We start from the raw sequence: 24,215 nt of genomic DNA on the forward strand, positions 1-24,215 counted from the left end.
GATGAGATTTCTGAATAATTGCCAGTGCCTGGTAAAGTACGGCAAAGTCAGTATGGTTTCATCAACGGGAGGTCATGCTAATGAATTTGTTAGAATGCTTTGAGGATGTAACAAGCAGGTTCGACTTAGGAGAGCTAATGGATACTGTGTATCTGTACTTCAAGAAGGACGTTGACAAGGTGCTACACAGGAGATGGCTGAGTAAGACAAGGGCCCATGGTGTCAGAGACTAGGTACTAGTGTGTACAGAAGCTTGACTGTCTGGCAGAAGGTAGAGAGTGGGAATAAAAGGGTCCTTCAAGGATAGCAGCCAATGACAACTGGTATTTTGCAAGGGAACCACAACTTTTTACTTTGTACATGAAGAATCTAGATGAAGAAACTGAGGGAAATACTGTGTTTGAAATCTTATATTCAGCAAAAGAACTGAGACATCTCTTATAAACAATGATATTTGTTTATTGAACACAATTAATATTAGAACAATAAAACGTACAATACCGTAATGAAAAACACGACAATCTATCTTATTGTTTAACTGAACTTTGGATGATCACATATCACCCCACTAGAAGTTGACCAGATTCCACGTGGTGAAGTCTTCTTGTTCTTCTGATGGTCTTGTCGGTGTCTTGTCTTTCAGTGTTTTTTCTCGAGCTACCAGTCTCTAAGCAGTTTTACGTTGATTCTTATCCTCCCAAGTCTTCACGCCTTTTGGGAGGGTGTGAAGAATCTGCCAATGAAATGATCAGGTTCATTTACCCTGATTAATCAGATCCAACCTGGGGTTGTCACATTGATGGCCCAAAGGCGACATTCCATGGTCCCATTCAGGTCCAATTTCAGGTGTGTATTACAGGGTCTGGAGCTGTCAGGTTTGTTTGCAACCATTTGTGGGTAGCCGCAGCCTGTCTGCATTCTGTAGCATGTGGAAGAGCACAGAGGCTTTGGTCAAGGCTAGGTTCTTCTTCCCAGCATGTTTTAATCATTGTTCACTTTTGTCACTCCATGGTAAATGTATTATTGTCCATCGTAAGATTATTATTTAAGGTGGCCTTAAATACAGTGATGGCATTTCTTTTGCAATGACTTGAATGGATGGACTTCTGTGGCTCTACAAGACTCTGGTCAGACAAAATTTGGTTTGTTGTGTACCGTTTTGGGCCCCATAACTCAGGAAGGATGTACCACCCCGGAGCATGTTCAGAGTAGCTTCATAAGAATGGTCCTAGGAATTACAAGCTCAACATATGAGGTCTCTGGGTCTATAGGTGCTGCAGTTTATAAGGGTGAAAAGGGATCTAATAGAAGCATACAGAATACTGGTTGCCTGGTCAGAGTAGACATTGGGAAGATGCTTTCACATTGAGGAGAGAAAAGATCAAGGACATAGCCTGAGAGTCAAGAGATAATCTTTAGAATGGAGATAAGGAGGAACGTCTTCAGTCTGAGAGTGGTGAATCTATGGTAGAACGGCAGTTTCCTTCCCTAAAGGACATCAGTGAACCAGGTATGTTTTTCTTGGCAATCGATTCATAACCACCATCAGTCTCTTCATTCCAGATTTGAATTCAAGCTCCGCCACTTGCTGTGGCAGGATTTGGACCCAGGTCACCAGAACATTATCTGGGTTTATCACATAAGAATTCAATGGTAATACCACAAGGCCACTGACTTGCCCAATCCTCCACAGTGTGACTAACATGTGCAGTATGACATGCATTGGGATGTGCCTTCATGCTATCCTTGACTTCCTTATCAAGGTATGGATGATTTTTCTCCGTTATGCAATTCCTCATCAATCTTTAGTATCTCCCTAACTATTTGCCAAATTTCTTCAGCTGTCCTGCCTTTGACTGATCTTTGCTCCCCCCAGACCATACAGCCTTCCTTCCTTAGGTCAGTATAATTATCATTGCCTAACACTAAAACTCTCATGTATGAGTCAGTCTTCACTCTTTCAATCTGAACGTGAAACTCCAGCATGTTGTGGTAACTTCTTCCAAGATAAAGCTCATTCACCAATCCTTCCTTGCTAAATAATATCAAATCTAAATTAGATTAGATGCCCTACGGTATGGAAACAGGCCCTTCGGCCCAACAAGTCCATACCGACCCTCCAACGAGTAACCCACTCAGTCCCATTTCCCTCTGAGTAATATACCTAACTCTATGGGCAATTTAGCATGGCCAATTCACCTGATCTGCACATCTTTGGACGGTGAGAGGAAACCCACTCAGACAGGGGGAAAATGTGCAAACTACACGCAGACAGTCCCCCGAGGCTGGAATCGAACCTGGGATCCTGGTGCTGTACTAACCACTGAACCATCGTGCTGCCGCATTCTCTGGTTGTTTCCATATTGTCCTGCTCTCAGAAATACTCTCTCATATACTCTATATTCATGGATATCACTGTCCAGTTGATTAATTGAGCCAATTTGCATGTTCAAGCCACCCATAGTTACTGTTGTGCCCTTTTTACAAACCCTCACTCTTTTCCACCTCAGAAGTACTTTGGGGGGACAGTGGCTGAAAATTACTCTTCCCAAGAGGTTTCTTCTCTTGCTTTTTATTTGCACTGAGACGGATTTCAAATATTGTTTTTGCACAAAATACTTTGAAAAGGTCTGAGTTACCACTCACACGAACAAATGTTTATTTTCTTTTCACTAGCCACATTTCATCAGTAAATAGCGAGGAATTAAGATGGCTAAAAGTGGTCATGAGATATCGTTAGCAAACAGGGTTGAGGAAAATCCCAAAGAGTTATTTTCATAGATATGGAGCAAGAGGGTAACTAGAGAAATGTTTGGCCCACACAAGGACAAAGGAAGAAAGGATTAAGAGAAATTGGGTGAGATTCTTAGCGAGTACTTTGCATCTGTATTCACCAAGGAGAGGGACATGACGGATGTTGAGGTGAGGGAGAGATCCCCAAATACTCTGGATGAAGTGGACATAAAGAGGGAGGAAGTTTTGGATACTCTAAAAGGTATTAAAGTAGACAAGCCTCCAAGTCTGGATGGGTTCAACCACAGGTTACTGAGGGATGTGAGTGTGGAAATAACTGGGGCTTTAATATATATCTTTGCAGGATGATAGACCATGGGTGAGGTCCCGTAGGACTGGAGAATTGCTAATATTGTCCCCTTATTTATAAAGGATAGCGGGATAATCCAGGTAATTGTAGACCGGCGAGCCTGACATCAGTGGTAGGGAAGTTGCTGGAGAAGGTACTGGGGGACTTGAGTAAGGCATTTTATTAGGTTCCCCATGGTCGGCTGATGGAGACGGTGAAGTCGCATGGGGTCCAGGGAGTTCTATCTAGATGGATAGAGAACTGGCTGGTCAACAGGAGACAGAGAGTAATAGTGAAAGGGGATTTCTCAAAATGGTGACCTATGACCAGTGTTGTGCAACAGCGATGCTTGCTGGGACCACTGTTGTTTGTGATATATATCAATGATTTGGAAGAAGGTATCGGCTGCCTGATTAGCAAGTTTGCAGATGACACCAAGATTGTTGGAGTAGCAGACAGTGAAGGGGACTGTCAGAGAATACAGCAGAATATAGATTGATTGGAGAGATGGGCACAGAAATGGCAGATGGAGTTCAATCTGTGCAAATGTGAGGTGATGCATTTTGAAAGATCCAGTAAACGGAAAAGTCCTGGAATAAATTGACTTATAGCGAGATCTGGGTATTCAGGTCCATTGTTTCCTGAAGATGCCAACATAGGTCAGTAAAGTGGTCAAGGCGGCATATGGCATGCTTTACTTCATTGGATCAGGTGTTGAGTACAAGCGCTGGCAGGGCATGTTACAGTTGCATAGGACTGTGGTTTGGCCGCATTTGGAATACTGCATATAGTTCTGGTCACCACATTAACAAAAGGATGTGGATGTTTTGAATAGGGTACAGAGTAGGTTCACCAGGATGCTGCCTGGGATGGACGGTGCTGGTTATGAAGCAAGATTGAGTCGATTAGGACTATTTTCATGACAAAGTTGAAGGTTGAGGTCTACAAAATCAAGACAGATATACACAGGGTGGATAGCAAGAAGTTTTTCCCCCAGATTATGGAACTCAATTACTCGGGGTCATGAGTCCAAAGTGAAAGGAGAAAGGTTTGGGGCAGATATATGTGGGAAGTTTTTTACACAAAGGGCGGTAGCAGCCTGGAATGTGTGGCCAGCAGAGGTGGGTAGGGGCATGAACGAAAGCGTTATCTAAGATGTATTTAGATAGAAATATAAATGGGCAGGGAGCAGAGGGATACAGGACCTTAGAAAATAGGTGGCAGGTTTAGACAATAGGAGGATCTGGATCAGCACAGGTTTGGAGGGCTGAAGGATCTGTTTCTGTGTTGTAATGTTCTTTGTTCTTTATCATTCATTCTAAAAATAGCAAGTTTTCAACTTATTGTATGCTACAATTTAATAATATAAACGATTTATTTATTTGATAATGCATGTCAAATTATTATCATTTCTAAATTACAGTCATAGGGTCAAAGAGATGTACAGCATGGAAACAGACTGTCCGGTCCAACTTGTCCATGCCAACCAGATATCCCAACCCAATCTATTCCCACCTGCTTGCACTCAGCCCATATCCCTCGAAACACTTTCTATTCATATACCCATCCAGACACCTTCTCAATATTATAATTGTACTAACCACCACCACTTCCTCTGGCAGTTCATTCCAAGCACGTACAATCCTCTGAGTGAGAAAAAAATGCCCCTTCCATCTCTTTTACATTTTCTCCCTACTCAACCGAAACCTATGCCCTCTAGTTCTGGACTTCCCTATCTCAGAAGAAAAAAACCTTGTCTATTTACCCTATCCATACCCCTCATAATTTGATAAACCTCTACAAGGTCACCTCTCAGTATCCAACATTCCAGGGAAAACAGTCCCAGCCTGTTCAACCTCCAGCTATAGCTCACACCCCGCAACCTTGGCAACATGAATGTAAATCTTTTCTGAACCCTTTCAAGTTTCTCCTGATTAATCAGGTTCTGGGGATTTTTCCATCTTCATGCATTTCAAGACATCCAGCAATTCTTCCTCTGTAATATGGACATTTTTCAAGATATCACCATCTATTTCTCCATATATCTACATCTCCCATGTCCTTCTTCTGAGTAAACACTGATACAAAATACTCGTTTAGTATCTCTACCAACACCTGTGACTCCACGCAAAGGCACCTTGCTGATCTTTGAGGGCTCTATTCTCTCCCTGTTTATCCTTTTTGTCTCATGTATTTGTAAAAACCTTTTGGATTCTCTTTACCTCTATTTGCCAAAGCTATCTCATGTTCCCCTTTTTGCCTTCCTGATTTCCCTCTTTAGTATACTCCTCCTGCCTTTATACTCTTCTAAGGATTCACTCAAACTGTCATATCTGTATCTGTCATATCATTCCTTCTTATTCTTAACCAGACCCTCAATTTCTTTAGTCATTCAACACTCTCTATACCTACCAGCCTTTCCTTTCACTCTAACAAGAATATACTGTCTCTGGACTCCGGCTATCTAATTTCTGAAGACTTCCCATTTTCTAGCCGTCTGCTTACCTGGGAATATTTGCCGCCCTCAGCTTTTGAAAGATCTTGCCTAATACCGTCAAAATTGGCCTTTCTCCAATTTAGAACTTCAACTTTTAGATCTAGTCTATCCTTTTCCATCATTATTTTAAAACTAATAGAATTGTTGGCAAATAACTGAAGCTCACACATTTCAGATGAGAAATTAAAATCGATTGATTATATTTAAATGTGTCAGAGTTATAATTCTATTTGATTGTTCAATCATTTGCTCACTCTGAATATTAAATCATGTAGAGATCAACCATTTTGCAAATGATTGGGTGACAATGTATGCATTTGAATACTGAGATTCAATGTGTAATTGTGATCACCAGCACAGTCAGACAACATGTCCTTTTTCGATACAAATAAAAATGTGATTCCTTACTTTTGTATCATAAAAGATTGTTTGGTGTTTATATTTTAATTCTATCAATATAAAATCAACTTCATTGTTTTCAGAGATGATGCAGTTATTGTTCATTGAATAATTGTAGCTCATACTTTATTATTGCCCAATTCATAAATATGGCAATCTCCTGATCATTGTTCAGGTCAGCAAACCCATCACTTTGCATCATGACCGACATTAAAAGTGGATTCTAAAAGGCCTGAATTCAGGTACAGTGCTACTGGACCTCACAGCTGCATGGAGCGCTGGCAAAGACCCTGTCCTGGTCCTGAATCTGTGAAGAGAGTTTCCAACCTGTGTCAGGGCAGTCATAGAAACATTCCCTCACAGAGAATCATTTGGAATCCACCTTGAGCAGGAGGAAACTAGCCAACAGTCTATCACTGCTCTCAGTGTAGGTACAAATGCTGTCTAAATTAGATACCAATGACTGACCAAGAACCAGGCCTTACAAGTTCATCATCAGTCAGAGCCTGGCCCATGGAGCAGATGTATGGACATGAAGTGTCAGAATCACAACGCACACATTACTTATGGTGATGACATCTAGCATATCACCCAGACTCCCTACATCTGCACCCTGGGCCAGACACTGGGTGAAAACGTTCACATTTGACAGTCTATTGAAGCATTTTGTGTCTTACAGTGAACCCTCTGAAACTACATCCAATAAATGTACCTTCACATTCAACAGTATCAAAACAAAATTATACATGTCTGTGGATATTCAGATACTGATTCATGGGTCACCCAGCAGAATGTATCTGTAGAAACCAGGAGCAAACAGCAAGCCAAAATCATTTTAATAACTGAACTTGTGGATTTTGTCTGGTCTTGATAACCACACATATTGTGCTGACACTTAGGTGAATGTAACAATTACATCAAAAATGGAAGTCTTGGTCTAACGTCCCTACCCACCTTCCTGACCTCACACACCTCACTCCCTCACACACTCCATTCCCTCACTCCCTCACACATTCACCAACTGACGAAAATCCACAAACTGAGTGAAATTTGCAACATAGAACAGTACAGCCCAGTGCAGGCACTTCATCCCTCAATATTTTGCCAGCCTTTTTTTCCCACTCTAAGATCAGACTAACCTATATAACCTTCAATGCACTAACTTTCGTGTGCCTATCCAAGAGTCTTCTTAAATATCCCTAATGGATCTGACTCTACTACTACTGCTGGAGGAGAGCCCTAGCAGCTCAAACTTTCGTTGTAAGATATGCCCTCCAGTCTAGGAAGCACCCTGGTAAGTCTCCTCTGCACACTCTCTGAGGCTTCCACGTGTGGTTGAACCACAGCTTTATAGAGCAAAGAAATAACTTCGCTGCTCATAATCTCTATCTCCCTGATAATGAAAGACAACACACCGTATTCCTTCTGAACAACCCTATCAACTTGGTGGCAACTTTGAGAGATCGATGGACAATGACCCCAAGATCCCTCTGTCACTCCGCACAGCCAAGAATTCTGCCTTCAACCCTGTTTGCTTTATGCAAATGCAACCTTTTAAAATAAATTGCTTCACATTTTTTAAAGTTGAACTCTATCTGCCACTTGTCAGCCCAGCTCTGCATCATGTCAATGTCCTGTTGCAAACTACAATAGCCCTCCACAATATCCACAACCCGACCAACCTTCGTGATATTGGCAAACTTACTAACCTACTTGTCCACTTCCTCATCAAAATCATTGATAAAAATCACAAAGAGCACAGGTCCCAGAGCCGATCCCTGTCGAACACCACTGGTCACTGAGCTCCAGGCTGAATACTTTCCAACTGCTTCCATCTTCTGTCTTCTGTGGGCCAGCCACCCCTGTATCCAGACAGCCAAATGTCTCTGCGCCCCATGCTTCTGTACCTTCTGAATGAGCCGACAATGGGGAAGGCCTTGTTAACATTATTGTTCACCACATCTACTGGTCTCGCTTCATCAATGTGCTTTTTCCATCTTCAAAGATTTCAATAAGGTTTCTGAGGGATGACCTGCTCCTCACAAAGCCATGCGGACTATGTCTAATCAAACTATTGTTTTCTAAGTAATTGTAAATCCGGCCTCTCAGAAACGTCTGCAATACTTTGCCCACACTGATGTAAGACTGACTGTTCAGTCAATCCCACAGTTATCCCTAATCCATTTGCTGAACAAGGGTGTATCATTTGTAACCTTTCAATCATCTGGCTGGCACTGCTCCAGTGGACTGTGAGGACGCAAAGATCATCACCAAAGGCACGCCAATCTCTCACGTCACTTCCTGGAGTAATCTAGGGTAACCCCATGTGGCCCAGGGGATTTACCTATCCTTATGTTTGTAATTCATTCAATCAGTGTATACTTCCCCTCAACTTTTCTGCACCCTGTCCAACCAACTGATTGACTGCTTTCCATTTCAGTGCAATACACAGTGCTGCCTCCCTGAGTAAGTACAGTTCACAACATTCTGTGAATCATGGAATGAAAAAATAAAGGAATGCACCAATGCCTTCCTGATGAAGAATTTATGACCGAAAGATCGACTCTCCTGCCCCTCGGATGCTGCCTGACGTGCTGTACTTTTCTAGCACCACACATTTTGACTCTGATCTCCATCAACTGCAGTCCTCACTTTCTCCACTACTGAGGGCTGTCCCCTCTGTACACTGAGTGGGGAATTAACCATCAGAAACTCATTGTATGTGCAGCTGACTGCTCAGTTCTGGAAAGTTGCATTTGATGAATATGTTTTTTTTTAAAAAAGAAATTACAATTCCGCATATATTCATTTAGTGCCAGAGTTAGAGTTGTGGTTCATGGTTTGAGCAGCTTGATAACAAACAGGAAATGACTGAAGAACTCCGAGGTACAGGGTATTCCAGGTATTATATTCCAGCTTAGATTAATGCTGGGAGTATTATAAGACAGGCTGACAGGTGCGATAAGGGAATGAGTTGACATGTGGAGCTGTGACAGTTTTACCATCACAGAGGCTCTTTTGAGGGAGGTTAGAGCAAACAACTCAATACTCTGTTGTGCTGGAACTATAGACAGGACAAGGCAGGGTGTTAAAGATGAGGTGATGTTGCTTTATTAATTAACAAGTCAGTTACTGCTGAAAGGATGGACAATAGCTTAGAAGGGTCTTCAAATGTGACTTTGTGGGTTGAGGTTTGAATCAAAATGATGACACACACACTGCTTTTTTCAGCACATTTTAGCTTACATGTGGAACCAGTTCCTTAGGTCCAACAGGTCCACACAGACCCTCTGAAGAGCAATATTAAGACTGACAAGTTGCCAGGCCCGAATCAAATTTGTCCTCGGCTGCTTTGGAAACGAGAAATACAATTGCTTCGGAAACAAGAAATGCAATTGCTTCGCCACTTGCGAAGTTCTTTGCATCCTCGATCTCCACTGGAGTCGTACCTGAGGACTGGAGGGAGGCAAATGTAATTCCTCTCTTCAAGAAAGGAAATAGGGAAATCCCCAACAATTACAGACCAGTAAGTCTCACGACTGTTGTCTGCAAGGTGTTAGAAAGGATTCTGAGGGATAGGATTTCTGATGGTCGGGAAAAGCAAGGCTTGATTAAATGCAGTCAACACGGCTTTGTGAGGGGCAGGTGATGATGAGGATCGAGCAGTGGATGTGGTGTATATGGACTTCAGCAACACATTTGATAAGGTTCCACATAGTAGGCTCATTCAGAAGGTCAGGAGGAATGGGACACTGGGGAACTTAGCTGTCTGGGTACAGCATTGGCTGGCCTACAGAAGACAACGAGTGGTTGTCGAAAGAAAATATTCTGCTTGAACGTCCATGACGAGTGGTGTTCCACAGGGCTCTGTCCTTGGGCCTCTACTGTTTGCAATTTTTCCTAATGACTTGGATGAGAGGATTGAAGGATGGGTCAGCAAGTTTGCAGATGACACAAAGGTTGGAGGTGTCGTTGACAGTACAGAGGGCTGTTGTAGGCTGCAGCATGACATTTACAGAATGCAGAGATGGGCTGAGAGGTGGAAGATGGAGTTCAACCTGGATAACTGCAAAGTGATGCATTTTGGAAGTTCGAATTTGAAAGCTGAGTACTGGATTAAGGATAGGATTCTTGGCAGCGTGGAGGAACAGAGAGATCTTGGTGTGCAGGTACATAGATCCCTTAAAATGGCCACCCAAGTGGACAGGGTTGTTCAGAAAGCACATGGTGTTTTGGCTTTCATTAACAGGGGGATTGAGTTTCAGAGTTGTAAGATCTTGTTGCAGCTCTATAAAACATTGGTGAGACCGCACTTGGAATACTGCATGCATTTCTGGTCGTGCTATTATAAGAAAAATGTGGATTCTTTGGAGACGGTTCAGAGGAGGTTTACCCCAGGATGCTGCCTGGACTGGAGGGCTTATCTTATGAAGAGAGGTTGACTGAGATCGGACTTTTTTCATTGGAGAAAGGGAGGAGAGGGGACCTAATTGAGGTATACAAGATAATGAGAGGCATAGATAGAGTCGAAAGCCAGAGACTATTTCCCAGGACAGAAATGGCTAACACCAGGGGTCATAGTTTTAAGCTGGTTGGAGGAAAGTACAGAGGGGATGTCAGAGGCGGGATATTTATACAGAGATTTGTGAGAGCATGGAATACGTTGCCAGCAGCAGTTGTGGAAGCAAGGTCATTGGGGACATTTTAGAGACTGCTGGACATGCATATGGTCACAGAAATTTGAGGGTGCAGACACAAGGATCAGTGGTCGGCACCACATCATGTGCTGAAGGGCCTGTTCTTTGCTGTACTGTTCTATGTTGTATGCTCTATTTCAAAGTCCTTGCACTTAATAATAAATTGCTCTTGGGTGTGGAACTGAGACCCATCATTTCAATGCTCCATACTGTGAGTTGTGCACTGTTTTCATCATATTGTTATAAAAATGAACTGAATAAAGTGGGGATTTTGTGTTTATTGGACAATCTAAAAGTTCATATTACGAAAGGATGTCGGACCTTCAGTAATAAGACTTTACTGTTAATGGTTAGAACAATGCTGCAAACATTTACACAGAGATTTCCAGATCAAGTCACACACAAGTACGTTGGGCTGTACTGATGCCGGTCATCAATGGAGCTGCACAAATCTGTTTGGATACTGACATTGTAGAGATAACATACACTGGATATGGTTTATGAGGGATTCAATGTAATATGCCATGTGCTGCAGGAGTCCATCACCTTTATAACACTTTCATTCAGGATTGCGTCCAAGGTACAGAACTACAGAGTTTAGGTCCCACACTGGAAGGGATATACTTCCAAGACATGGCTGTTTACAGGTCATTGTTATAAATGTTGAACTGCATTTTGACCAGTGCCATGTGCTAGTCCATTGACCAGTCTGCCCCACTCACATCTCCCTGTTGTTCAGGTATGTCTCTAACCAGTCTATTGTGAGGGATTGTGTGAGTAACTGTCCAGCTCCAGTTTGGGAGCTCTCTGGTCAGATCTTGGAGATGGCCAGTGTTTTGGAGGTCATTGTGAGGCCCAGTAACACTGTGTCTGAGTTCAGGCTTTTTCTCAATGTCATTTCCAACAGCTTTGCTGCCTGCAAGATGGTGTGTTCACTGAACTGAACATGAATTGGCTGTTTACGACATTCACTGAACTGTAATAGTTAGGTTTGCGCTCTGGTAAATCAATTATTGTTCACTTCAGTTGCTTTCAACTGAAAAACAATGATGTTTGGTTTATTTAAAAATGTAAGAAATAAATTGAAATTAACTCTTCAATTATACAGAATGTAAAATTGACTTGTTGTATATTTCCCACAGACTAATCAAGCAACAATCAGATATTGTCTGTAAAGCAGGATTCTGTGAACAGGACTATGTCCCAGGCATCACTATCCTCTCTGGTAGGTTCTGTCCCACTGAAAGGTACAGGCAGGCAGTAGAGGACAGCTCCATGGCACATAGTCAATATAGAGTGGCATGGTGGCTCAGTGGTTAGCACTGCTGCCTCACAGCACCAGGGACCCAGGTTTGATTCCAGCCTTGGGCAACTACCTGTGTGGAGTGTGTACATTCTCCCCGTGTCTGCGTGGGTTTCCTCCCACAGTCCCAAGAAATGCAGCTCAGGTGAATTGGCCATGGTAGTGGGTTACTCTTCGGAGGGTGGGCGTGGACAGGTTGGGCAGAAGGGTCTGTTCCCACACTGTTCGGAATCTAATATAATCATAGTGCTCAGCATTGATGCTGGACCCTGTGGTGGCTTGACTGCTCTGCGGCAGGTTATGGGGAACCAATAAAAGGGAAACCTATAATTGACCACATCATCACCGATCTGCCTGCTGCAGATCACCCCTACATTTCATATATCGGTAACAATGTTCATTGCACAGTCCTTATGGGGAGCAAGGGCTAACCTCACATTTTGCAGACCCTCCTCACCATGTAATGTACTGAATTGTACAGACTTTAAACAGATTAAGCAACCAATCACGATCATCCATGAGGTACAATGGCCCATCAGCAGCAGCAGAATCATATTGTGTATAACTCATACAGTCTGCAACTTCCTGGACCGACATACCTCCCACTGTACAGTAACCACCACAGCCAGACATACCTCCCACTGTACAGTAACCACCACAGCCCGACATACCTCCCACTGTACAGTAACCATCACGGCCTGACATACCTCCCACTGTACAGTAACCATCACGGCCCGACTTACCTCCCACTGTACAGTCACCGTCACAGCCCGACATACCTCTCACTGTACAGTAACCATCACACCCCGACATACCTCCCACTGTACAGTAACCATCACGGCCTGACATACCTCCCACTGTACAGTAACCGTCACAGCCTGACATACCTCCCACTGTACAGTAACCATCACACCCCGACATACCTCCCACTGTACAGTAACCATCACGGCCTGACATACCTTCCACTGTACAGTAACCGTCACAGCCTGACATACCTCCCACTGTACAGTAACCAGTATGGCCCCCACTATATGTTAACCATCAAGAACGGCACGATGGCTCAGTGCTTAGCACTGCTGCCTCACAGCACCAAAGTCCGAGGTTCAATTCCGGCCTTGGGTGACTGTGTGGAGTTTGCACATTCCCCCCGTGTCTGCATGGTTTCCTCCCACAGTCCAAAGATGTGCAGGTCAGGTGAATTGGCAATTCGAAACTGCCCATAGTGATAGGTGCTTTCGTCAGAGGGAAATCAGTCTGGGTGGGTTACTCTTTGGAGAGTTGGTATGGACTAGTTGGCCCGAAGGCCCTGTTTCTACACTGTAAGGAATGTAAGGCCCTGTTTCTACACTGTAAGGAATGTAAGGCCCTGTTTCCACACTGTAAGGAATGTAATCTACTCTCCAAGGTTCAAGTCAGGAACATGATGGAATAATCACTTGTCTGAATGAGTACAGCTCCAACAGTACTCTAATCTGGATTTACGAGCAACCGGCAACACAGTTGTGTGGGGAGGATCATGTCTCACAAACATGACTGAATATTTTGAGGAAGTGACAAAATTGATTGATGAGGGAATGGGGCTGGATGTTGGCCGTTTGGATGTTAGCAAGGCCTTTAATATGCTTCCTTACGGCAGGCTCATACAGAAGGTGAAGTGAAAGGGGATCAGTTAGTAAGATGGATAGAGAACTGCTTGGTCTGAGAAGACAGAGTAGTGGTGGGTCAGTGCTTTTGTGATCTGTAAATAGATTGGCGGAGGTGCATATTGGGAGGATGATTGCCAGAGAATACAGCGGGATATAGGTCAGCTGCAGACTTGGACAGAGAAAACACAGATGTAACTTTATCTGGACAGTTGTGACGTGATGCGTTTTAGAAGGTCGAATGCAGGAGAGAAGTATAAATTGTATGGAAAAAACTACTGATTGCATCAACACACGAAGGAATCTAGGTGTACAGCTCCACAGTTCCCTGAAAGGGGTAACACGGGTGGATAGGGTGATCAAGAAAACTGACGGCAAACTTGCAGACATGCATCAGAGCATGCAGTATGAAAACTAACAGGTCATATTGCAGCTGTAGAGAAACTTATTTCGAGGTACATTTAGAATATTGTGTACAGTACTCTTTGCCACACAATGTTGAAGTGTTGGAGAGGATATGGAAAAATTTTACCAGCATGTTGTCTGGTTTGGAGGGTATTAGTCAGAAGGAGAAATTGAACATATAGGGTTTGTGTGCACCTGGGCATCATTGGATATGGGGCTACCTGATAGATATTTATAGAATTATCAGAGGCATAGATAGAAGGACAGTTAGAGGCTTTTTCCCCCCAGAGTAGAAGTATCAATTCCTCAGGACTGTAGGTATTAGGTAAAAGGGAGAAAGTTCAGGAGATGTGATAGGTAAGTTTCTTTTGCTGTTACAGATAGAATGTAAAGTGCCTGGAATGAAATGATAGAGGGGAAGAAGCCAATATAGCAAGGTTTAAGAGGGATCTTGGCACAAGTATAAGCAAGTAGGGAATAGAATGACATAGAGGGTGTTGGAGCAAAAACTTTTGTTTTAACTTTAGAACGGCATCATGCGTCAGTGCGGGCTTGCTGGGCTGAAAGGCCTGTTCCTGTACTGGACTGTTGTTAATGCCAAGATTTGAGCACGGGAGAGGCGAGATCCTCACTGAATGATTACTGATGATCAACAACCACATTATTATAGATCCACCCGCTCATCAACTTGCAGCTTCATATCCTCCCCCACTGTGGGGAAACTCAATATGGAGAATTTGACACGAAGGTCAGACCTGTTACCTGGTGACTCCATCTCGGCGCGTGCTCCTGCAGACTTCTATCCTGAACAGCAATGTCTCGGGGGACACTGCACAGAGAGAAGCTGCATGTACACACCCACCAATGATGGCATCTGACACATGCCAGCCTTACCATGCATTCCCAGCACATCCCGGACCCACTGACAGTACGCTTCAGTACTTCAATGCTGCAGCTCAGGCTGCACTGACAACTCTCATTGCAATGCTGCAACAAGGACACTGTGTTCAGGGACACACACCCAGCTCATGGACTGTCCCTCTGGGCTGATCACTCCATGTTTGTACACACTCACTTTGAACTGACGTGAATGCTCACAGAATTATTGCCTTGCCTTACCCTGCCTTTAGCAGCGTTTCCCCTCAGCTAGAGCTACCTGATTCACCCGTCTGCTGTGTTGTCTTGGTGTTTAGCAGGAACACAAACTCAGGAAGCTTGATATCATTGTCCACGGTCAGTAACGGTGCCCAGCACAGTGAGTCAGGGGGAGTCTCAGATCCCAGTCCGGGAGCTTGGACACGGTCAGTCACGGTGCCCAGCACAGTGACTCAGGGGGAGTCTCAGATCCCAGCCCGGGAGCTTGGACACGGTCAGTCACGGTGCCCAGCACAGTGAGTCAGGGGGGAGTCTCAGATCCCAGTCCGGGAGCTTGGACACGGTCAGTCTCGGTGTCCAGTACAGTGAGTCAGGGGGAGTCTCAGATCCCAGTCTGGGAGCTTGGACACGGTCAGTCACGGTGCCCAGCACAGTGAGTCAGGGGGAGTCTCAGATCCCAGTCCGGGAGCTTGGACACGGTCAGTCACGGTGCCCAGCACAGTGAGTCAGGGGGAGTCTCAGATCCCAGTCCGGGAGCTTGGACACGGTCAGTCACGGTGCCCAGCACAGTGAGTCAGGGGGAGTCTCAGATCCCAGTCCGGGAGCTTGGACACGGTCAGTCAGGGTGCCCAGCACAGTGAGTCAGGGGGAGTCTCAGATCCCAGTCCGGGAGCTTGGACACGGTCAGTCAGGGTGCCCAGCACAGTGAGTCAGGGGGGAGTCTCAGATCCCAGTCCGGGAGCTTGGACACGGTCAGTCACGGTGCCCAGCACAGTGAGTCAGGGGGAGTCTCAGATCCCAGTCCGGGAGCTTGGACACGGTCAGTCACGGTGCCCAGCACAGTGAGTCAGGGGGAGTCTCAGATCCCAGTCCGGGAGCTTGGACACGGTCGGTCACGGTGCCCAGCACAGTGAGTCAGGGGGAGTCTCAGATCCCAGTCCGGGTGCTTGGACACGGTCGGTCACGGTGCCCAGCACAGTGAGTCAGGGGGAGTCTCAGATCCCAGTCCGGGAGCTCGGACATGGTCAGTCACGGTGCCCAGCACAGTGAGTCAGGGGGAGTCTCAGATCCCAGTACGGGAGCTTGGACATGATCAGTCACGGTGCCCAGCACAGTGAGTCAGGGGGAGTCTCAGATCCCAGTTCGGGAGCTTGGACATGATCAGTCACGGTGCCCAGCACAGTGAGTCAGGGGGAGTCTCAGATCCCAGTTCGGGAGCTTGGACATGATCAGTCACGGTGCCCAGCACAGTGAGTCAGGGGGAGTCTCAGATCCCAGTTCGGGAGCTTGGACATGATCAGTCACGTTGCCCAGCACAGTGAGTCAGGGGGAGTCTCAGATCCCAGTCTGGGAGTTTGGACACGGTCAGTCACGGTGCCCAGGACAGTGAGTCAGGAGGAGTCTCAGATCCCAGTCCGGGAGCTCGGACACGGTCAGTCACGGTGCCCAGCACATTGAGTCAGGAGGAGTCTCAGATACCAGTCTGGGAGCTTGGACATGGTCAGTCAGCCGCTCGTGGTTGTTAGGGTCAGGATCCTTCCCCTGTGAGGGGGTGAGGAGATGAATGTTAGGCAGCCCCATATCCCTCTTCGTTCTTTGTGCCCTAGTGTGGGATGGTTCCTTCTGGAATGTGAGAATTACCAAGTAGGATTAGGGAAATGGAAGTGGTTGGTACAGCTGTTCGTGCTGGGACAGTTGGGGGGAAGGTGTCGAGGTGTTCTGAGTGAGTGAGTGGGCAGCACAGACACCAGGCAGAGTTGGGCAGAGAAGAGATTAAAGAGACTGAGAGAAGATGCTGCATTCAGTGAGAGTGGGAGAACATGAGCCTTGGTGAGAGGCGGGTGCAGTAACAGAGAGAGTGAGAGTGAAGTCACAAAGTGCAGATGGTGGCACTTACCCTGGTGCATGGAGAAGATCACTGACCTCCTTCCTATACTGCTAGATATTCACCCAGAAGGCTGGCACCTCACTGACCCAGGGATCAGCATCTGACCAAGCTGGCAGGGTCTGGTGTCATAGCTTCCCCTGCAATCCCTGGAGGAAGATAATGTCCCTCTCATGAACCATGTCATACACCAGGACCAGGGCCTTGCCCACAAAGTGGGGCCCCAGTTTACCCCTTCTGCCATGTCCAGGCCAATTTTGACTTCACAATCCAAGAGTAAAATGACTTTTTAAAGATGGCTCCTGGAAACAGGGAGGCTGGTAAATTCTTGGGTATCCAGGCAGAGGGCAATTCTTATGAAGAAGGGGAAAAATCATCACGTTAGTGTCAGATGAGAGGAAGACCACGCAGGCAGGTAGGGTATAAGGCAGATTGGGGATGGTATCATGAGAAAATGCAATTCACCTTGTGGAGAGAAACACTCCATAAAACCCGATTAAAATGAGACTTGACCAAATAATAAGATGGGTTTGGCCTCTGTCTGTCTGAATCAAAATAGGGATGAAATATTGGGAGCAACAAACTTGGAAAGGAGAAATATACAGGAGATTCAAATCCTTAAAAAGGGGTAATACAATGTTCCAGACTGTGAAAAGGTGCCGGGGAAAATCCCCTGCCTTATACTTACCTACATTATCAAATCCTCCCTGAATGCAGGGATGGTGCCGGAGGACTGGACAATGGCTAACACCGCAACTTTGTTTAATGTGGAGCAAGGGACTAACTGAATAGGTCGAGGCTAGAATTCTGAGACAGTGGATAAACTGTCACTGAGGAAATCCCAGGGACTCCAGGACAGTCGGCCTTGATGTTTTCAATGAAGATCGTGTGTAATTAATCTGACAGTGTCGGTTTGAGGCAGTAACTTGTAACTGCATGTGACCTACTTGGATTTGACAAGAGATCCCATGGCAGACTGTTTAAAACCAGAAACTGTGGGGTCCAGGTGAATGGAGCAAACAACCCAGAGAAATGCAGGGCAAGGCATTTGGGGACATCAACAAGAGAGAGGAAGACACAATAAATGAGAGTATGGTCAGTGTGGGCAGATAAATGAAGGTAGCTGGACAGATCAATAATCTTTTTAATGCAGCAATTTGCATGATTTCCTCTGTCAGCCAAAATACAGAATTTCAGAGCAGGAAGCTTATGCAGGAACTGTATAAATAATGAGTTCAGTCACAGCTTGGGGAATGTATACAGTTCTGGTCACCCGATCACATGGAAGGATGGAATTGGACTGGAGAGGGTACAGAGGAGATCCGTTACCCTGTGACAGTGGAAGTGCAGTTATGGGGAAAGATAGGTGAATGGAGGATGCTGAGAGGAGATTTGATTGGGGTGCACATATTGTCAGGAGCCTGGGTAGAAAGGGAGAGAACATTTTGGTCTTGTTGTAGAATTGCATTACAAACGGTGAATATTAAATGTAATTAATTGAAATATTAGCGAAGTACTGAGGAAGGTTGTTATTTCACCCAGAGTATGGTCGAGATCTGGGAGTCACGCATGGAAGTGGAGTAGAGGTAGAAACTGTCAAACCATTTTAAAAAGGTGCCGCGAGCTGAACTGGAAGGCCTATCGTCTCTGGGGAGAGAGAACTAGGGCTTCAAAAATAACATTACATCTTGTCCAATGTAGACAGTGTGCAGAGTGATTTCCACTATACTGTACTATTTTATGAAGTTTTCAAGGGTTACCAATATCTGACAGGATCAATACACAGGAATGATGGGAAAAAACAGGGAGGAGCAGTGTGTGAATTGATTATCATCACAATAATACTGATCCCAATCTTTATACACAGTGTACTTCACTGAGTTAGCCTTTTTATCCTTCCTGTGTAAATGGTAAACCCCTTTGATATATCCAGTTCTCGGTCATTGTCACACTGGAGCCACATCTCCATTATGACAGCTCCATCTGACCTGGTTCATGTTATTTAAAACTACCATTTCATTGGCCTTGTTGAAACGTTAGGAAGGAATTCAGGGATGGCAGCAAGTGCAAAGTCCAGGATTGCTGTAGGGTCCAGAGGTGGTTAGAGAGATAGGAAGTTGTGTTGAAGTTATGGGATATTGCAGGGATATGGGTTGTTCTAGAGGATGAAGATTACAAAGACAAGAATAGTTTTAGGTTTTTGTTGAAGTGAAAATGAAGCTGGAGCAGCCAGATCAATATTCTGGCTACGAGAGCCTTGTAGAGAGAAACCCTCCCCGACACCTGATGAAAATGTTACCGGGACAATTTATCACATGATTTATTTATCTTTACCTCTCAGCTCCATATATAAAAAAAATTCTGTCCACTGTGCCGACATACTGCCAGTCTCTGAAACATCCGACATGTTCCATCACCCTTCCCACTTCTGGAAACCCACTAGTTTCTACAAACATTCCTATTTGTGTAAAGGTCTCCATGCCCTATGAAGCTCCCTGTTTCGAAACCCCCTTCCTCCTTATGGGGAACGTCACACACAAACGGCAGACCGAGTCTTTGGAACCAGTTAGTGATTAGGAAGAGACATTTTGGGTGGAGAACATTGAGACGGAGAGTTTGTAGAAAACAGAAAAAAAAGCTTGTATTGGTCCTGCAGGAGATTGATAACAGGAGGATGGACTGAAAGGGACAGGACTGCCATTGGGGAAATTTACAGAGACAGCATTGGTGAAACTGCAGGAGGTTTCAGAGACTAGGGGATTTGTAGGTGTTAATTAACCTTAGAGATACGTAGAGTGTTTTTACAGTGATTGGAACGAGGTCAGTCAGTTAAATCTCATTAATACGTGTTACCTGATTGGGACTGTTAACTGGCTCTAATCAGGGAATCCTGGCTTATAAATAAACAGAAGCATCAGGGGCTCTGTTAACTATAAGAGCCGGCTCTGAGCTAGCTTGGGTCAGTGCCATGGATCATGCATGAAGAAATAAAAGGTGATTTGGTAACAGGATACCAGCCTCGGTGGAGTTATTTCAGTTGTAACATCTGGTAGATATTACAGAGAGAGGGAGGGCTGGGGGAATTTCCACAGATCAGGACGGGTTTAGAATCTGGAGGTTGCAGAGACAGTGAGCTGTGTCGGGGCAGAAGGTGGTTACAGAATCAGGAGCATGGTTGGGACTAGAGGATGTTACACAGCTGGTTAGGCATTGGATTAGGGTACACAACAGGGAAAATTGTAGGAACTGGAGCAAAGAAAATAGATTGGCAGTGTTGTCAGTGCTAGAGAACGTTGGAGATATAATGAACACTGTAGTGGCTGGAGTCTATGGAGATATTGCAATCTGTAAGGGCAGGAGGAGGTTAGTAAGGCTGATTGTTGTGTGGATTGGAGGAGATTGCAAAGATTAGGTTTCTATGGATCAGACAGTTGCAGAGAAGGGGAGAGCTGTAAAGACTTGAGAAATATTTTATAGAGAGGAAAGGTTATTGGGGCTGGAGGAGATTCCAGAGAAAGGAGGTTTGTATGGGCTGTATGAGTTACAGAGATAAGGACGGCGACATTGGCTGATGGAGATTTAGAATGTATCATACAGGATCGACGAGGTTATAAAGACGGAATATTTATGGATTTGGAGGACTCTCAAGACATCTCACGGAATGACACAGACGCCTTTTGGCGCAGAAGGGTATCATTTGGTCGATCATGGCTACACCAGCTCTTCAACTGAACTCTTTGCTGAGTAATGATCTCCTCCTTCATTCACATCCTCACATTTGTTTTGTATCAAATATCATCTAATCGCCTCCTGAATGTTTCAGTCAAACATGCATCTACAACGCATCTAAGTGCATCTTAACTACTTGCGAAGATCTTTTTCCAGGTATAAATCCTCTTTCTAATTTCGACGCAGCCTTACTCCATCTTTTGATACGCTTATTATGAGGGGCCCACAGGAGGATTCCGGGACAGCTCTATGGTGGCTCTCAGTTTTCCCATAATTCCCCTCTGCTCTACAATCTCCACTCTGAACCTCCAGCATTCATCGTGGCTCTTAATTCGGTTCTCCATCTGACACATATTCTATTGTTATTCACACGAAGCATCATTGGGATTGTTTATCCTGCTGTTCCTATTTGAGGGACCTTTCCTCAACTGGACCCAAGCCATCTTGTCTTTGCAGGGAGCCCATGGTTCAGTTTGTCATTTTCTGACCAAATTGGTGTTCCAGTCAAACGTTCTCAGCTTCGTTCTTGCCCCATTGAAGGCTGCTCTCAGTCAACTAATGTTTCTCACTCTCAGTTACTTATATCATTCTCTACCGTCATCCTGAACTTTACAATAAAATGATCGCTGTGCCCCAAAATCTTCCCCTACTGACACTGGATCTACTTGCCCCATCTTTTTCCAAGGACCAGGTCCAACAGTACATGCTGTCTTGGGCTGGACACATACTCCTGCAGTAAGCTCTCCTCCATGTAATCTAGGAATACTCGAACCTCGTGACCCTGCAACACCAATAACACAGTTAATATCAGTTAATATTTATTCTCTCCGTCATTTTTTTTTTGGTTTCTGCCGACAGACTGTACCTCACAGTGTAATTGTATATTTTTTTGTTCTGTAGCTCCAGCCAAATTAATTGTGTCCTTGGGTGGATCATCTTTGTCTTGGACTCCTAAACTAATGCTAATTTAAACCAGTACTTTTCCCTTCATCCTTTCCCTTCACTTCTATCATTTTGGAATTCTTTATCCCCAGCAATATTTGACACCCAGTCCTGCCATTCCTTGAGCCAGATTTAGACACACCAATCTGCATCTGTAACTCTACACACTCCGAGTATTCATGTCTATGCAGAGAACCTCAGATTAAGGCTTTCTTTCTTGCTCCATCTTCCACTGATAAACTTGTTGTTGTAAGTTAGTACCAAATGTATCTCCCAGTATTTTGAGATTCCTGGTAGTCTCCTCTAATATTCCTTTTTGGATCCTAAGCACACACCAAGTTATTTTCAATCCCTCCCAAAAAACCCCAAAAGAAATTCAGTCCCGGCTCTGTCACGTTAGCCCATCCACCTTGCACAGTTGCTGCCTTCTTCAGAACCAGTCCCAATGTCCCAGGAAACCGAAGCCGTTCCTGCTGCACCATCGTTCCAGTCACACTCTCATCTACCTAAAACTCCGAGTTCTGTTCTCACTTTGACACGGCACTGGCAGTAACCAAGGGATTGCTACATTTGAGGTCCTGCTTGCTAACTATCCACCTAGCTCCCTAAATTCTGATTCCCAGACCACGTCACCCTTCCTACCCAGATCATTCCTACCAGCATGGACGTGAACTTGGACTGCTCACTGTACCCCAGACGAATGTCCTGCAGACACAGTGACATTCTTAACCCCACTATCCTGGAATTACAGAAATACTGACACCTTCTTCAGTTTCCTGACTCCCCTGTGACTATTGATCCTCCTTCCTTCTCCCTCCGATCCTGTACAGTCAGGCTGCTTGTGGGTCCACAGACATGGCTCTGACTGCCCTCCCCTGAGCACCCTACACCTTAATCAGCTTCCAAATTGGGAAACTGAATTGAGAGGGAGATATCACGGTATTCCTGGATTCCCTGACTGTTTCTCTTCGATTGCCTAGTCCCCCATTCCCTTCCTTATTCCAGGCTGTCATGTCTGCAGGGTGATCTGCTCTCTGTGTGTGCTATCCCCATAACTCTCAGCATCACAGAGTCTCTAGCACTGTCTGATCTCCGAGACCCCGTGTTCATCTAGGACACGAGCAGGGGCTATGAATTCCCAATGTAACAGAACACAATTTCCATCTGACAAATATGTCTTGCCATGTCGTAAAATGCAACAGTCTAGAATAACTTAAATAATTACTTAGAATGAAGTGAACATCCGGGAAATAACAATATGGTTAAGTCCCTTATTCCACTGTGGCTTACTGAGGGTAATTGACAATATTAGCTCAGAATTTCACAGTCTCTCTTATTTCTGAGTTCAAACCTTACTTCAGAATTGGAAAAATAACTTTGCTGACTTACAGCAATTAACTGATAGTCGTTAATAACAGTGTATTTATCAGCCAATGAACTTACAGCCTTTTCTGTGATGGCTCTTGCACTTCTTCCAAACTGGGTGCAGGCAGGTCCCAGCAGCAGAAAGTTATAACTGTGACTCCCAGGTACGTGTAATCCTCCAGCTCCCACTGCACTCTGTTCCCTCACAGGGTCACGGTCTCTGTGACACCCAGGTACGTGTAATCCTCCAGCTCCCACTCCACTCTGCTCCCTCACAGGGTCACCGTCTCTGTGACTCCCAGGTCCATGTAATCCTCCAGCTCCCACTCCACTCTGCTCCCTCACAGGGTCACCGTCTGCGTGACTCCCAGGTCCGTGTAATCCTCCAGCTCCCACTCCACTCTGCTCCCTCACTGGGTCACCGTCTCTGTGACTCCCAGGTATGTGTAATCCTCCAGCTCCCACTCCACTCTGCTCCCTCACAGTGTCACTGTCTCTGTGACTCCCAGGGATGTGTAATCCCCCAGCTCCCACTACACTCTGCTCCCTCACAGGGTCACCGTCTCTGTGACTGCCAGGGATGTGTAATTCTCGAGCTCCAACACCAATCTGCTCCCTCACAGGGTCACTGTCTATGTAACTCCTACTTACGTGTAATCCTCCAGCTCCCACTCCACCCTGCTCCCTCACAGTGTCACCGTCTCTGTGACTCCCAGGTCCGTGTAATCCTCCAGCTCCCACTCCACTCTGCTCCCTCACAGTATCACCCTCTCTGTGACTCCCAGGTCCGTGTAATCCTCCAGCTCCCACTCCACTCTGCTCCCTCACAGGGTCACTGTCTCTGTGACTCCCAGGTCCGTGTAATCCTCCAGCTCCCACTCCACTCTGCTTCCTCACAGGGTCACTGTCTCTGTGACTCCCAGGGACGTGTAATCCTCCAGCTCCCACTCCACTCTGCCCCCTCACAGGGTCACTGTCTCTGTGACTCCCAGGTCCGCGTAATAGTCCAGCTCCCCCGCCACTCTGCTCCTTCACAGGGTCACTGTCTCTGTGACTACCAGGTGTGACTCGGCCTTGATCCTCAGTGCTGATTTATATCCTCCTGCTTTGCTGCCTCTGTAACTCCCAGGTATGTTAGACTCAAGCTCCTGCTCCAAGTTGCTCCCTCACATG

At 45.3% G+C, this 24,215-nt stretch overlaps 1 long non-coding RNA gene across 1 annotated transcript; it reads right to left on the reverse strand.

Annotated features, from left to right (window-relative positions):
• Positions 1-635: 635 nt before the first annotated feature.
• On the reverse strand, positions 636-23,160 carry LOC140485503 (uncharacterized). The gene is made up of 3 exons (XR_011962366.1): positions 23,121-23,160; positions 21,405-21,516; positions 636-919 (listed from the first exon to the last, which is right to left on the reverse strand). It is a non-coding gene; the product is annotated as an uncharacterized lncRNA (long non-coding RNA).
• Positions 23,161-24,215: the final 1,055 nt, after the last annotated feature.

This window comes from Chiloscyllium punctatum, chromosome 14 (genome assembly GCF_047496795.1).
Source record: "Chiloscyllium punctatum isolate Juve2018m chromosome 14, sChiPun1.3, whole genome shotgun sequence".
NCBI lineage: Eukaryota > Metazoa > Chordata > Chondrichthyes > Orectolobiformes > Hemiscylliidae > Chiloscyllium > Chiloscyllium punctatum.